The sequence below is a fragment of the Eubalaena glacialis genome, chromosome 11 (genome assembly GCF_028564815.1).
Source record: "Eubalaena glacialis isolate mEubGla1 chromosome 11, mEubGla1.1.hap2.+ XY, whole genome shotgun sequence".
In the NCBI taxonomy this organism is placed as follows: domain Eukaryota; kingdom Metazoa; phylum Chordata; class Mammalia; order Artiodactyla; family Balaenidae; genus Eubalaena; species Eubalaena glacialis.
In genome coordinates this window covers 106,049,783-106,066,921 of record NC_083726.1, presented here as the reverse complement: position 1 = coordinate 106,066,921, position 17,139 = coordinate 106,049,783, and the positions used below count along the sequence as shown (strand labels likewise).

At 44.6% G+C, this 17,139-nt stretch overlaps 1 protein-coding gene and 1 pseudogene across 1 annotated transcript in view; one reads left to right on the top strand and one right to left on the bottom strand.

Moving 5' to 3' along the window:
• Nucleotides 1-17,139, bottom strand: part of GRIN2B (glutamate ionotropic receptor NMDA type subunit 2B) — a 293,640-nt gene that overhangs the window by 56,378 nt on the left and 220,123 nt on the right. The gene's annotated exons all lie outside the window — the stretch shown is intronic.
• Nucleotides 4,138-4,533, top strand: LOC133100792 (small ribosomal subunit protein uS8-like; annotated as a pseudogene).

Here is a 17,139-nt window from a genome sequence, read left to right as displayed (position 1 = left end):
GACTCGCGGTAAACCAGAGCACCCTTGCACGTCTGTTAGCCATTTTGATTTCTTTCTTTTACCCTCTAGTCACACCCTTCACCCATTTTCTGTTGAGTTGTCGGTCTTTCCTATCTACTTGTAGGGAGTTCCTGGTATAGTATGATAGTAACCCTTTATCTGTCAGATGTGCTTGAAATATTTTTCTACTCTAAGATTTGTCTTCTGACTGTTTTTGGTATTTTTTTATGCACAAGATTTTACTTTTACTTCTTTCTGTCAAAGTAAAATATGTCTCTTTTTATACAGAACACTTGATTTCCCACCCTTACTTTAAAAAAAAGATCTATCCCACTCTCATAGCATTCCTTATTTTAATGTTTGGCAGTGTTATTTACAATACTAATTTAAACGTAGAGCTAGGAATAAACACTAGAAAAACTAAGGTTATACAATGAAATGTGTGTGTTATAAACCTTGACAATGGAAAATAAAATAGCATGTACTAAGAGTCAGGGAATGGGAAGAAGTATAAAAGTACTAAATTTGTTTTAGATGTGTCTCTAGAGTATAGCATGCGGTTGGCTTTTGCTTTGTAAACCAACCTGAAAGTCTTTTTGCCTTAATACCTAAATTTTGCTCATTTATATTAATTGATGTGATGTATTTGACTTTATCTATGTAATACTTTGGTCTTTACTATTTTTTATTTATTTATTTTTAAGGATAGTTGATTTACAATATTGTGTCCATTTTCAAGTGTACAGCTAAGTAACTCAGTTGGTTTTTCTTAGATTATAGTCCATTATAGGTTATTACAAGATGTTGAATATAATTCCCTGTGCTATACAGTAAATCCTTGTTGCTTATCTATTTTATGCAGAGTAGTCTGTATCTGTTCATCCCATACCCCTTATTTGTCCCTTCTTCCCTCCCTCTCCCCTTTGGTAACCATAAGTTTGTTTTCTATGTCTTCCCACAGTGTTCTTTGTTCTTACTTTTTGCACGGAGCTTTGTCTATACTATGTGTGGTCGACGTGCAGCTTCGTTTTCTGGGCTGCACAGTCTTCTCTCCATCAGCCCCTCCCACGTGTCTCAAGTGCTCTGCATCCTTCGTAGCCCTCCTCAGGCCTCAGCACCACCATGATGCTGTGCTTGTCCATCCCCAGCCAGAGAAGAAGCTCTGTCTGATCTTCCGTAATCATTTTGTGGGTCAACTGCTCCCTTGGGCTATTACATTAAAATCTCTGCCTCTGTCTCTGTCTCTGAATGTGTCTTTAAGCACTCGAGGGCAGAGACTATATTATTTACCTCTTTCTGTCCCTGTACTGGCTTGAAACAAGTGTGTTCTCGGTAAATTATTGACTGATGTGTCACTGGGGGACAAATACTTCATACCCTCAGAAAGCCTCCAGTGCTAGATATCAGTCCAGTGCTCTTCCACGGAAAGGCTGCAGTAGGTAAGGGCTGCCTCACATACTGCCTCTCTCAATTCTGCCTCTAGATTATAGAGTGCCCTGGGCGGACTCAGTTCCACGTGGATGGCTGTACGTACAACGGCACATCTGCTGCGCTCCTTCCCCTAATCACGTGCACACTCGGTGATGTCTAGATTTGGAAAGCTAGCGTTTTGAAAAATGTGTTAGAAAATAATTTCCATATTCAAATTTGATCCGTGCTGCCTTGACCCTTTACTGCCTTGACACGTACTAAGCTGGGGACCGGTGGCTCTGGGCACACACGCCGAAGGGAGACCCATCCAGCCACTCTCGCCTGGCACCTGTGTGGGTCTCCCAGCAGCACTGAGATGTCAGTTGTCATCTCAGGCCTCATCTGCTATCCCTGGCTGACCCCTGCCCCTCCGAGAGAGCCCGGGGCTCCCTGGGGGTTGTGCAGACCCACTGCTGCCACTGCCCATCGCCCCCTGTGTGGTCCCTGTTCTCCACAGTTCCTCCCTCCATCTCTCCTGCTCCGGAGAGTGAAGGAATGGAGAAGTGGCGAGCTGGGGTAGAATCTGGGGCCGGGAATGGAAGGTGCTGATTCCCTCGGCACCAGAGAACAGCTGTGGTCATTTCAGATAACACCACGAGCAGAGATGCGATAATATTAGAGTAACTGTGTGTATTCTGGGTCAGGCCCTGTGCCAGGCACTTCACACAGAGTGATGGCATTCCGTTGTCACTAGCTCCCAAATAGGCGGGTACTGTGATGCCCACAGTAGAGGCAGAGAAACTGAGGCTCGTTGAGGGTCCAGGACGTCATCCCTGATCTGTTTGACTCTGGAAGCCCGTGTTTCTTGCACTGTGCCATGTTGCCAAGAGAATATTTCTGACCTCTTTACTCCTTCCCTGCCGTGATCCGAGAGAAGAGGGTCTGCTTCAGCCCCACAGCCTCCCTGCTGTCACCTAAGCCTCCCAGAAGCTGGGACTGATGGCTGTGTCTAAAGACTTTACAGCAAGTGTCAACTGGAGTCCATGGAGGGTGGGGGGCACAGGCAGGATGGTAGCAGTAGGAGGCAGGGCACAGACAAGCTGTGTGACCTTTGGTGAGTTATTTCATCTCTGGGCCTGGCACGCAGTAGTTTTATGCAAGCAGTGTTTGCTATTTTTTCTCCTCCTCCTTCCCCTCCTTGCTGTTACTGTTACTCCTACTACCAACAACAGCAACTCTCAGTGCGCCTACTTTCCTCCCGGAACCAACTCCAACTTCTCCAACTCTTAACGCGATCTGTTTCAAAATGTCAGACTAAACTCCATGCCATTCTTCCGGTTCCATGCAATATTTTCATTCAGGCGCAAATAAAAACAGAGATCACGAGAGTAAAATTGCTACGACCCTTCAAGATTTACCAAAGGCCTTGAACCCAACGAATGCCACCGAGCCAGGTGTTCCTCTCCCATAAACCCCTCCCTGGGGCAAGATGGCTAGTTTAGAAAGCGTAGTAATTCTTTTAGGTCAGAGCATATTGTAAATAGTTTGCTCAACAGGCTCAACTAAGCTGAAAGATTCAACATGTTTTTCTGGAGTATCTGATGCCTTCCTGGCCCGAGGGTTTGAAACCTCCCAAGCCATCTCCCCATCCTTGGACAGCAATCCTCGGAGTCCATTCTGGGACTCAGAGGGGCTCAGTTACTGAGAGGGGAGCCCCATCTACCTTGTCCTCTGATCCAATTTTTTTCCAAAAAAGGCCCTCTTCTTGAACATCAAGACTGAGTCCTGAACCATCTCCTCTGGGACATGTGGGACCAGGCAGAGACCTCTGGAACTAAACAGCACCAAGTCAGGTCCCACGTCCTCTGAGTCAACTTCCTCCTGGATCATGGGGCTCTAGACATGGGTGCAACGTGCCCAAGGCTGAGGTTGCCCCAGAACCCAGCTCAGCAGGGCTGGGATGCTGACTGACTGACTTGACTGATGGATGCGGGTGGTGTTACAACCTGCTTCGGGGCACTGGGCTACAGGCTTTAGTCATGGACATCGCTCCTCATCAAGTTCCCTTCTCATTGCTACCTTTATCCTCTGATTGCAAACTGGAAGCATAGAGCACAAGTGCACAATGCCTGAAGGTTCTGAATGTGACTTCCTGGATCTGAGCCCTGGCTTGGCATGGTCTTCACTGGTATTTACATATGTATGCGTGACTGTACGCATGCATGCACGTATGTATGTGTGCATTCATACATTCACTCACTCCACTACTTCATTCTAATTTGTCATCTTAGTTAAATGCAGGGCTTTGAGTCAGAAAGGCCTAAACTGAGTCCTGACTTTGGTTGTGTGTGACTCTGCAGGGGCTACCTAACCTTTTAAGTTCTGGGTTGTGGATAACTGCTATTCTGTCTACCAACCAGCCATCCTCTGCCTGACCCCCTAACTCACTCTCTCCCCCACCCCTCTTGCTTAGCTCGGTCTCTCCTTTTGTGAACTGCCCCTTCCTTGATTCCAACCACATGGTCCTCTGAGAATGGCCATGTTATTAAATCTCCCAGTCCATCCTCCGACCCAGCTACAGCTGAGGGGCAGGCACCTGACCGGTTGGGTCAAATCCTTGGGATTTTTGGCCTGAGGAACGAAGAGTGTTAAGTCAGTCTTTCCCCAGTAGCACAAGCTATCATATGTAAAAATCAGACGCTCTTTCCGCCATCTTTCCATGCCGCCATAGTGGTGCCCATGAATGTCCTGGCTGATGCTCTCAAGAGCATCAACAATGCCAAAAAGAGAGGCAAATGACAGGTTCTTATTAGACCATGCTCCAAAGTCATTGTCAGGTTTCTAACTGTGACGATGAAGCATGGTTACATTGGCGAATTTGAAATCATCGATGATCACAGGGCGGGGAAGATTGTTGTGAACCTCACAGGCAGGCTAAATAAGTGTGGAGTGCTCAACTCTAGATTTGATGTGCAACTCAAAGATCTAGAAAAATGGCAGAATAAACTGTTCCCATCCCATCAGTCTGGTTCCATTGTACTGATAACCTCGTCTGGCATCATGGACCATGAAGAAGCAAGATGAAAACACACAGGAAGGAAAATCCTTGGATTCTTTTTCTAGCATGTATGTAATACATACATGCAAATAAAATGTCTCAGAGGGAAAAAAAAAAAAAACCCAGAAGCTGTGGGCCACCATGTTTCAGACCCTAGGAGAAAACTGGCCAATGGAGAGAGAAGAATGAAGCCAGTGGCCAGAGGAAAGCATATCCCAGTGAGAGAGTGAGCAAGGTACCTGAGAGTATCAGTGTTCTGGAGGCTCAGCCACGTTCCCATCGTGGGTTCTGGTGAGACAATCCAGTATCCTTATAATAAATTTGCCTTTTGCTTAAGTTCATTCAAGTTGGATATTTATTTTTTATCATCAAAACGGTCCTCATAATGCACTGTTTATCTCATCTATAAAAGGCAATAGATAATAACTATAACTATCTTCATCAGGTTTTGATGAAAATTAAATGAAATAATGTATCTAAAATGCTTTTGCAAAATGCCCGGAACTTGGTGAGCACTGAGTAAATGATGCTGCTGGTGGTTGGTGTTTATCACCAACTTTCTGTGAACATCTCAGGGGCCAGGAAGTAGGTTGCGTCACCAGTGACAGGCAGATCCCACTGCCATTCCTAAATAAGCACCCCATGCATGGGATCAAGGAGAAGCAGGAGGCTTCCCCTCAAGTTCTCAGGTTCTGGGGTGTAGGCAGGGCCAATCAGCAGAGTTCCTGTTGTCAATCCCACAGTGACTTGTGGCTGCATCCCCTTCCGGCCCCCAGGCCTTGGGGAGGTGGGGAAGGGTTACCTGGACAATCACAGGGTCTCCACTTGCAGCCAGTCTCACTTGGCAGGTCCAAAGTATACCAAAGTATCTCTTACCCACTGGCCCACATGCTAAACTCTGCTGCCAGGTCCCATTATTTCCATTCCCTCCATCTCCTTTTCTACTCTCCATGGCCCCCTTCCACAAATCCTTTTCCAGGATTAAGAGCTTATAACAAGAAGGTTCTTATAAGATCCCTATATAGAGGTTTCAAAAGCCAAGCAAGTGGTAGGGACAACATCTGAATCCAGACATTCTAATACCAGAGTCTTCGCTTTTTGCCACTCCTCTATGTTGCCTCAAATATTGGATAAGACACATAAGAATCGTATCAGGCATGTAGTAATGATGCTCAGTAAATGGTACTGATCCAGAATAGCCTGCCCACCCTGTTCTCCTTAGGCAGCCCATGTGCCTCGGGCCCACCACAGCATCAGATGTCCTAGAGGCCCAGAGCAGCAGCAGGACAAAAGACGCTAAGCGGAAGCAGTGCCACCACCCCGAAAGCAGCAACTCGTTGTGCGAGACCTCTGGAAGCCAGAGGTGATTATACTGCTCTTCAAATAATGCTTTACTGAACCGCTCCCTGCTTGCTCTGCCCTTGGCCTCCTGATGAGTTTCATTACATCATCCATCATGATCTCTCACTTAATTTTTTTAAATTTATTTTTTATTTATTTATTTTTGGCTGCGTTGGGTCTTCGTTGCTGTGCATGGGCTTTCTCTCGTTGCAGAGAGCGGGGGCTACTCTTTGTTGTGGTGCGCGGGCTTCTCATTGCGGTGGCTTCTCCTATTGCAGAGCACGGGCTCTAGGCACGCGGGCTTCAGTAATCGTGTCGTGTGGGCTCAGAAGTTGTGGCTCGCGGGCTCTACAGCGTAGGCTCAGTAGTTCTGGCGCACGGGCTTAGTTGCTCCGCAGCACGGGGGATCTTCCCGGACGAGGGCTGGAACCCGTGTCCCCTGCATTGGCAGGTGGATTCTTAACCACTGCACCACCAGGGAAGTCCCCTCTCTGAATTTTAAATGTATTTAATATTTAAAGACAAGGTTATTTGAAAATATGCAAGAATCTACCCATAAATCTTAGATACATAAGGCTAGCACCTGTATCAAGTACATCTCAGGACACTAAGAAAAATGAAGCAAATGTTGCACACTGAGTGAACCCACCAAACAAGCAAAATCGGGTTCTCGTGCAAATCTTCAGGCGCTAGAAAAAATGCCCAGGACTGAAGCAGGACTTTATCAGGTGAGGTTGCGGAGAGCTGCTTTCAGCACTGCGGGGTGCTCGTACATGAGAGCCAAAAGGAAAGTAATGGGAGGGATTCTGGAAAAGGAACACATTGCATGAGTGTAACGACAATGTTTTCCAGACCACAAATCTGAATGTAAACTCTGATGATTATGAATGTGTTTTCAAGGACAATGAAGCAGCATAGTTGAGAGCGTGATCATCCAGGAAATCCAAGGCATAAGGTTGTGAATATATATGAAAAGAAACAAGGCATAAACATTGATAAGGCACATAAAAATAACTGAGGCAATAAGGGAACACAAATAGAAGAGATCAAAGTCATTGAAAACGCATTAAAGTTTAAAAAGACTAGACCACAGATAAAAGAAAAAAATCGTGAAGATGTGTGTCCAAGAAGGTCCCTTGTAGGATTCATAGAACAGAGGGCCCACACGTCACTAAGGCCACGTGCAAAAGAGGAATAAATTCCTAATAAGAACACTCTAAGCCCGTCCAGGGTCTACCACCCCTCCTTAGCCAGAAAAGGTCCATTTTGTGGACAGGCATACACTTATTAAGTATGTAGAAAATAGTTTTTTTCCAGAATATTCTGGACTACGCTATCCCAAACTAGGATATCTAAAGTCATTCCTTTTCTCACTGAAGTGCCTTCCCCCAGCCTTGCAGGGTGGAAATGGCAGGAAAGGATCTCAGTCTGGCCTCCATTCTCAGATATTCTATCGCTTGCCTGGATTTCTGGATTACTCTTAGCTGGTCCCTGGCCCCCTCCAGTCTTATCTTCCTCCAGTTCATCCTCTTCTTGGCCCCAGGTTTCTTAAAATACAGATCTGACCCCATCCCGACTCTTCTCAAAGCCTGTCAGTGCCTCCTCATTCACCTACAGAAAAGTACCCAACCTCCTTGGGAGAGGACACATTTGTTCCCCATACTTTCCCTTTATCTTTCCCGTTCCTACCCACCCTCCCTCCCTCTCCCTCTCTCTCTCTCTCTGTCTTTCTTGCCTTCCCGCTTTCTTTTTGGGTTATCTCTTCAGATTTCCTAGCCTTTCACTCTGATAATAGCACACTACTCTCTTTCTTACCTAATGCCTTCACTCATGCTGTAATTTTCTATTTTAAACGCCTGCTCTTCTGGATGAAACCCACTCAACCTTCAGGATTCAGCTCATATGGTATCAAGAAGCCTTTTCTCACCACACCCCCAGGCTGGGTTAAGGGGTTAGGTATCCCTCTCTGGTACTCCCCAAATACCCTGTGCAAATCTCCGTCACTGAACTTGCCATACGACACTATATTTAATTGCTTGTGTGTCTGGTCTGCTCCAGTAGACTATGAGTTCCTCAATGGCAGAGACTAAATATTATTTCTTTTTTCCCAAATGCTCAGCACAGAGAATAGTACCACAATGGGCACTCAGTATTACTAGGTTAGTTGAATAAATGAATGAATGGGATTTCAAAAGGAGAATCGGCTCTTGGCAGCTAATAACGGCTAACGGTGATTCTACTACTAATACTGACTAATATTTATTGAGCATTTTACTATGTGTTAGGAACTGTGTTAAGCAACGAACGTGGATTATCAAATTTAATTCTCACTGTAGTCTTATAAGGTGGATATTATTTTTTACACCCATTTACGGTAGTTTATTATATTAGTGGTACCCAATGAATCACATGTCTCAGTAGCCATGCCCTTGTGACTCGCTTTGACCGAAAGGACAGCAAAAAATGTGACACAGGTAGAGACTTGACGATTGACAGTGCAAAGGGCCTTGCCTTCTTGGCATGTTGCTGACAACTCTGAAAAAACTTGGGCCAGCCTCCTTGAGGATGAGCAAACCTGCAGAATAAGGTCCAGCTGATAGCCAGTAGCAACAGTTAGACACACGAGTGAGGCCATTATGGATTACCCACCCTTGGTTGGGTCATCGGATGACTACATCAGGTGAGTGTTCCCATGTGAAACCAACCCAAGGACCACCCAGCTTATCCCAACTCAAACTATCCCAAAGAATAACGAGTAATAAAATGGTAGTTGTTTCAGGTCACTAGGTTTTGGGTGGTTGTTACATAGCAGAGGTTAACTGAAGTATGTCCACCTCGGGAAAAGGCTCTGTGTAGCTAGCAAAACCAATGAAGAAGATAGAAGCAAGAAGAAAGACACATGGAGATAGAATTAAAAGACAAAATAGCACAAAGTCCTTTAGAGCGCTTTAATATAAATAAGTACAGTGCTGACGTAAGTCCTTCTTAATTGTAGTACTGTTGAAATAGTGCTAAACATAGAGATGGAAATCCTGGATTTCAGGCCCAGCCCTACTCCTGACAAGTCCTGGGAATGTGACAAATCGCTTAACCTCTTGGACTCTGTTTCTTTATCAGCAATATGGGAAGTTACGTATATATGTTTACAGGTATATTCTACTTCTGCTAATCTCACAGGGCTGGTAGAAGAATCCAATGTATATAACAAATTGTCCAAATGTAAGTATTAATGTTGTTGAATTAGTTAATAACTTTGGTTCACAACAATGACTAGCAATTTACCCACGAACCAACAAAAGCCGGTGGGACAGTGAGGGAAATTCAGAAGTTAAACAGTCATCATGTTTCCATGTATCAAATAATACTTCTCTAATAGGTATTTCAACACCTTTCATATCAGTGGTATCTTACCGTTTTCTTGTAGAAGGTGTTCTTGGGATATCTCGTATAACTCTTCTCCTTTTCTCCCCAGTGTCTATAATCTAGTTTTACGTCATCCACTGAAGGCCAGGGGGATACCTGGTCTCAAAGCAAGAGCACTGGGCCAGGAGTGTGGACACTTGCTCGGCCTCTGGCTCTAACCAGCTGTGGGACCTTGGCCCTTACTTTCCTGAGCCTGAATCTCTATCTGTAAAATATGAGGGTGACAACATTTACCAAAACTCCCCCAAAGGGGTTCAAGAGCGACAAATGTGATAATGTGTGTGGAAATGTCTTGAAACTGACTATTCCCTGCACAAAGTCAAGGTGGTATCAAGCAGAAAATACCCTTGATGTTTAAAGGTATTAATTTATTTAGAGGTATTTAAATTGTGGATATGCCAGACACTGGCCGAAGTGGTAGGTTTTGCAGGGGAAAAATGGGGAAACTGACCTTTTGGGATGCGAGGTCATTTGCCTGTGGTCACATAATAATTAATAAATGGCTGAATTGGATTCAAATCCTTGTCTGCCTCCCTCTAAAGCTTGGGCCTCTTGTATAGTTCTAGGCAGCCTCCAAATGAAAACTCCTCAGCCCCTAGGAAAGCAAAATTATTGGCCGGGTTGTTTACCATTAAATGGGGTCACCAGCTTGCGGCTAAAGAAACAGATGATGAAAAAAGTGCTGGGGGAGAAAAGGCCTGTTTACAAACACAGCTTAATTAATTAGTCAACTCAGACAAGGCAGAGGAGGCGGGTTTCCAGATGCCTGACATGGAGGATTAATTAGCAGACAGGCACCAGTCCCTGGCCCTTGATTTCTGTCCAAAGCACATGGTGGGATTAAACGACTAAATTGCCTCAGTGCCCCTCACCTAACTCAACTAAAGCCACTTGACTGGGAAAAAAAAAAGCCACCTCATTGAGAATGACAACCGAATTGAAAAGGCTCCACCAACTAAAGCTTCAAGCGCAGTCCAGAAAAAAAAGTAGTTTCCAGTGTTTCTAATTCAAGTTACAAAGGGTCAGAATAAAATTAAAGTGATGTTAGGTTGTACCCCACTAGCACTTGGAAATTCCAAATCTGTACCTACTCAGGTAAATAAAATGGAAACCCTCTAATTCCTAGCAGGCAAAGCCACCAGCTTCACTGCCACTGTCTTCATGGTTGCAATGGAAGTGTGTTTGGGAAAAGCCAAAGCACGCAGACCACTGCTTCCATTTTCTAATTCATTTTGCTTATTTAAAGGATAAAGGATTATTTAGGAAAGAGAGATTTACTGTACTCACCTGAGTTATGGTAAATATAAAGTACAACCATCCCTTGATCTCCACGGGGTATTGGTTCCAGGACTGTGCCCCCCGCCCCCAAGGTACCAAAATCCAGGGATGCTCAGATGCTCAAGTCCCTTATATAAAATAACATAGTACAGTCAGCACTCATATCCTCGGATATGGAAGGCCAACTGTATGTGTGAAATCTTTCGGGATCACAACAAAATGGGGTTGGACCAGCCTAGGGGAATAAATAATATGGAGTCAATATTAAATGAAATGTGTACTGTTCCAGCTCTAGTGTGAGTTTACGAGTCGAAGTCACTTTCCAGGAATGGGTCCTTCTCTGCTTCCACAGTTAACATTTCCTAGGGGTTCTAAAAGCGCTCCTAATTCATTGTTTGTTTTTGTCAGTGAATTTCCATGTATTCTGCAGTTGTTTGGGACTTGTCCTCTGCCCAATTAAGCAGAGGAAGTTAATGAGGTATGCAGTGACTTCGTGCCACCCAGCAAATAGAATACAAAGTGCACAGGGACAAGTCAGTGAAGGGTCAGGGCAAAGAGTCAAGGGAGGCTTGAGGGTTAGGTCTGCACAGAGGCTGGAGAGACAGAGAGGCCAGGTGAGACTCCACATTTGTGGCGGGGGGAGCTAAACAAAGACTCCTAGATCTGGACGTGGTCTAGACAGATTCAGTCGTTTTTCAACCACGCTGTATATTAGAATCACCTGTAAAGCTATCAAAATGCTGATTCCTGGGCCCCGTACCCACCCCCAGTCTTGGAATTGCAGGATGTAGTCTAAACAACAGTATTATAAAAAAAATCTCCCCAGGTGATTCTCCTGGGCAGCAGGATGGAGGAGCACTCATCTATGGTGACCTCTTCATTTTACTAAAGGGGAAACGAGGGAAAAAATATGGGGAAGCAAAAGAGAGAGCCACTGGGGGCCAATGGTGGTAGGTGACATTTCACTGAGTTGCCCTGAGCAGCTTCGCTCTGGCTTTATGCGGAAGGAATTTCTCACGGCCCGGCATCCTTCGCCTTGTCAGGCTGTCGCACTTGGGCCCATTTGCAGATTCCTTGTTAACGTGAAGTGAGGCTGAGGGGATTTAGACCAGTGGTACCCAAAGTGTGGTCCCCACACCAGCCCCATCAGCATCACTTGGGAGCCTGTTAGAAATGCATGTTCCCAGGCTTCACTCCAGACCCTGTGAATTGGCAACTGTGGGAGTAGGACCCAGAAATCTGTGTCTTAACACACCTGAGTCACACTGAAGTTTGAGAACCACTGGTTTAGACCATCGTTTTTCAAACTTGGGTCTTTAGAGGCAGGAAGTAGAGTGGGTGGGGATGGTACTAAGAGGTTCATGAGGACACTGGCTGCTGCAACTGAGGATGAAGGATGGGGTTTTCTTCTAAGGAATCAAGGACCACAGGGTAAAACTCATGCCCGTCCACAATGAGGATTTTAATATTTACCATGTGTCACCTGCCTGGCTACAGCCAACTGGTGGAAATAAAGTGCCTTTTCTTCCCTCGAAGAGATGTGAGGCCAAACTGATACATTCCTGCTTTGATAAAGTTCCATCTTTGCCTACGATAGGGGTTATTTCAGAACCCTACCTGGTCTTAACTTTAATATTTCTATTTCAACTCTTGATTATGTCTCATAATAGATAAGAAAATTCACATAATAGTAAAAAAAAAAAAATCAACATTTTCTTTGCTTGCAGAACGTATTCACGACTCACACCCAGCGACACAAGCACCCACCCCCAAACCCTCCCCGACTTGTTTCTCATTCTCCCTTGGCTCTGGGCCCTTCTCATCGCCTACCACACAGCTGTTGACATGAGGGATATGCTGAGATGATGGAAGAGCCGGGCCACAGCAGATAATCCATTTATGGATAACAAAAAATGTGTGTCACACTTCGCTGACCATGTCAGTTCTGAGCTGCTATACATACAGAAGAGATCCTTCATTCCCAAGATGGATTTCAAAGCAAAATGAAAAACCCATACGATTTGGCCATGTTCCTACTCATGTTTTAACTCATCCTAGAATAAAAGGTAGAGAGAAGCTCTCTGACCAACAACTCTTTATTGATCACGTGGGCTGTGCTAGGCTCTGTGTGAGACTCCCTGCCGGGGACACAGAAGGCACTGACACAGACTCTGCTTTCCAGAAGCTTATAGTCGTGCCTCGGTATCCACTGGGAATTGGTTCCAGGACCAGCCAAGGATACCATATCTATGAATGCTCAAGTCCCAGAGTTGGTCCTCTGTATCTGTGGGTTCCACATCCACGGATTCAACGAACCCCAGTTGGTTGGATTCAATCCTGGTTGAATCTGAGGATGCAGAAGCCGTAGACACAGAGGGCTGACTGTATAATAAAATGGAGAGGAAAGAAATACACATACTGAAAACCGTCTTACAACATCTGGTGGATTGGCTATGGTGGGCTAACTGCTGTAACAAATAGCCTGTGAAATGTGTTATAAGTCCAACACAATAGAATTTTATTTCAAGTTCACGTAACTGCACTGAGGTGGCCAGGGCAGCCTCCTCCATGTAGTTATTTGGGGACCCAGGCCAGCGGAGACTTCCACCTTCAACACGAGGCTTTCAAGGTCCCCATGGAGGTGTTTCCATTCCAGCTAGACAGAGACAGGAGGAGCATGGTTGAGCTTGTGTGGGAGGACTTTACGGCACCCATCACTTCTGCTCACGTTGCATTGTCTAGCCGTCAGTCACATGGCCACACCTAATTGTAAGAGAAGCTGGAAAAGAGTCCAGCTGGAAACCCCAAGACGAAGCACAAACACATTTTGGTAAAAAGCTACAGCTTCTGCCATACTAAGCATGGTTGGAGGGTGTGTGAGGCTCGGTGGGGAGGGAGATTGGTAATAGCTTTCTCTATATATGTTGGTCTTGTTTGGTTGTTTCCCATTATCGAGTTTTACTTCTGTAATTTTTGAAGATCCCGTTATCTGTACTTACGGCTACTTCCTTGATCTTCCTAGAGCGCTAGGGAATACTAGACAGTACAGTCCACTCCAGGGATGAGAATTATTGGGAGGAGAAACTGAGCAAGAGAGGGGTAGCAACATTCAAATGATGCTACTTTGACGTCTTTCTGTCCCGCCTTTTAGCCAGTAATTCACTGCTTAATGCCAATGCATGAAAACCACTTTAGTGTTGGCACTTAACAGGAAGTGACGGATTTCATTCAGATGCCTGGGCCAAGAGAGGTCCAGTAAAGCAGGACACCGAATGAATGTTTGTTCTGGGGTCTGATGGGGTATGAATGCTGAAAGGAGATTTAAAAATACAGAGTGTAGAGGAATATGAGAAAAAAAAATCTCTTCACATGGAGAAAAGCAGGATGGTGAAAAACAGTCTGCAGTACTAAAGAGGGATTGGAAAAGGAGAGAGGGCCATTTGCATTTTTTCCTGTTTTCTACAAAGAAGGGAAATCAATAGACCCTCCTTAAGAGCTCCCTCTGGGCAAAGAACAGATACCTATCTCATTTCCCCCCCTCACTACCCTGCCAGCACTTTCCCAGACCCCATTTTATTAGTTCAGGGTACTGGGAGAAACAGAGGAAGATGGAAAAGCAGCACACATCTGGACTTACAGCCCCCCTGCTGCTTGTCTGCAAAGATAATTATCTAATTGGAATTAACAGACACTCAGCGTCTGTTGGAAACAACAGACATAAGTAGTCATCAAAAGGTTGAGTGTGAGCACAGAAGGATTGGCAAATATGTGAACCTGGCCTCTTTAACTCGGTGCCCTGAATCTAGCCGTCTGCTTGCTTTAAGTAAGACATTCTGCTTCACATAGACAGCTAGTGGCAGGGAGGAAAGGAGTATGTGTTAGATGTCCCGTGCATTATGCTGGGAAAGGTATTTTACACTTCTGGCATTTGATGGTGGAAACATAAGCTCAGGAAAAACTTTCATATATTGATAGCTGTAATTAGAATACAGGTTTTTGTTCTTTAACCCATTCATTCATTCATTCATTCACTCAACAAATATATACCACTCAGGAGGCAGGCACTCTTCTAGCTGCTGGGGATAAAGGTGAACAATCCAGTCCCTGGCCTCCAGAAGTTTACATTTCAGTGAGGAAGAAAGACAGTTAGCAAATATATAATAAAATGTCAGCTGGAGAGAACTGCTATTAAGAAAATTAAATGTGGGAAAGAGGATGGCATGCGATGGGGCTTAGACAGGGTGGTCAGGGAGGTCTTCTCCAAAGAGGTGGCATTTGAGCAGAGACCTGAATGAAGTGAGGGTCCTGGGAATATCTGAAGGAGGAGGATTCCAGGCAGAAGAGTGCAAGGGCAAAGATCTTGCAATGGCACCTTCCTTGGAGTGTTTAAGGGACAGCAAGTCGGCCAGTATGGCAGGAGCTGGGGAATCCAAGGGAAGAGTGGCAGGAAATGAGTCTGGAGGGGTCGGGGGCAGATAGACCAGGTAATGAGGCTTTGGATGATCTGTGTTTGATGAAAAGCTGTTGCACGTTTGTGAGCAAATCGTTGACACGAACTGTTATGTTTTGAAAGTACTGCTTTGGCTGTTACGTAGAGAATTGACTATGGACAGCAAGAGAAGATACAGAAGTCAAGTAAGGAGATGATAGTGACTTTGACCATGGTGGTGATAATAGAGGGAGTGTGAATTGGTTAGTTTCAGGAAGATAGATATGTTTGGAAGATAGAGATGAGAGGATCTGCTGACAAATTTGATATTGGATGGAGAGAAAGATAACTCTGAGGTTTGGGGCCTGGGCCATGGGTGAACGGTGATGCCATCTACTGAGACCCCGTACAGAACAGTGATTAGGCTGCAGCCAGTGCAGACGTGGATGCCAGGAGGACTGAGATTAATACCCAGTTCTGCTATTTATGAGCCATGTGATCTCAGGAAGTTCTCTCTGTACCTCTCTCTGTATCTCAGTCTTTCCTCTGTGTAATGGGGATGTTAAAAATACAGACCACATAGGGTTGTTATACAGATGAAATAAGTTAATACCTGTAAAGCACCTAGAACAGAGTCTGGAGTATAGGAAGCTCTCAATAAATACTGGCTACGATGAGAAGCATGGAGAGTGGGAAGCAGACTCATAGAAAAAAATCAAGAGCTTGATTTGGGACAGGTAAGTTTGAGTCCTCTCTCAGACATCCCAGTAGAAACGTCAGTGAGCAAGTAGGCATAAGAGTTTGAGTTCAGGTGAGAGTTCCAGACTGGAGATATAAATTTGGGAGATATCCACACATAGAAGATTTTGCAGGTCAAGGGGTTGGAGAGTATAAGCTTGCCCTTCCCAAGCAAACACAGACCATGGACTGTAGCCACCAGGGAGAGCAGTATGCAGGTTCCTTAAAAAACTAAAAACAGAGTTACCATATGATCCTGCAATCCCACTCCTGGGCATATATCTGGAGAAAACTTTAATTTGAAAAGATACATGCACCCTTATGTTCCTAGCAGCACTATTTACAATAGCCAAGACATGGAAGCAACCTAAATGTCCATCAACAGATGAATGGATAAAGATGATGTGGTATGTATACACACACACACACACACACAGACACACACACACACACAATGGAATATTGCTCAGCCATAAAAAAGAATGAAATAATGCCATTTGCAGCAACATGCATGGACCCAGAGATTATCATATTAAGTGAAGTAAGTCAGACAAAGACAAATATCATACGATATCACTTATATGTGGAACCTAAAACATGATACAAATGAACTTATTTACGAAAGAGAAATATACTCACAGACATGAAAAACAAACGAATGGTTACCAAAGGGGATAGCGGAGGGTGAGGAGGGATAAATTAGGAGTTTGGGGTTAACGTATGCACACTACTATATATAAAATAGGTAAACAACAAGGACCTACTGTACAGCACAGGGAACCATACTCAATATCTTGTAATAACCTATAATGAGAAAGAATCTGAAAAAGAATACATACATACATATATATATACACACACATATATACATATATACGTATGTATGTATTCTTTTTCAGATTCCTTTTCATATACATGCATACATGTGTATATATATGGTATACATATGTGTGTATATATACATATATGTATGTATAACTGAATCACTTTGCTGTACGCTTGAAACTAACACAACAGTGTTTTTTTGTTTTATTTATTTTTTATTTTTGGCTGCACTGGGTCTCTGTTGCTGCACCCGGGCTTTTCTCTAGTTGAGGCAAGAGGGGGCTACTCTTTGCTGCGGTGCACTGGCTTCTCATTGCGGTGGCCTCCCTTGTTGCGGAGCGCTGGCTCTAGAGCGCAGGCTCAGTAGTTGTGGCACACGGACTTAGTTGCTCCGTGGCATGTAGGATCTTCCCGGACCAGGGCTCGAACCCGTGTGCCCTGCATTGGCAGGTGGATTCTTAACCACTGCGCCACCAGGGAAGCCCAGAAACTACCACAACATTGTAAATTAACTATACTTCAATAAAAAAAAATACAGACCATGGACAAGAAATTAATGTGTTCTGAAAGCTAACAAGGAAAGGCAGGACAGCAGAGTAATGCACAAGAAGAGGGGCTTACTTAGACTTGGGGGACA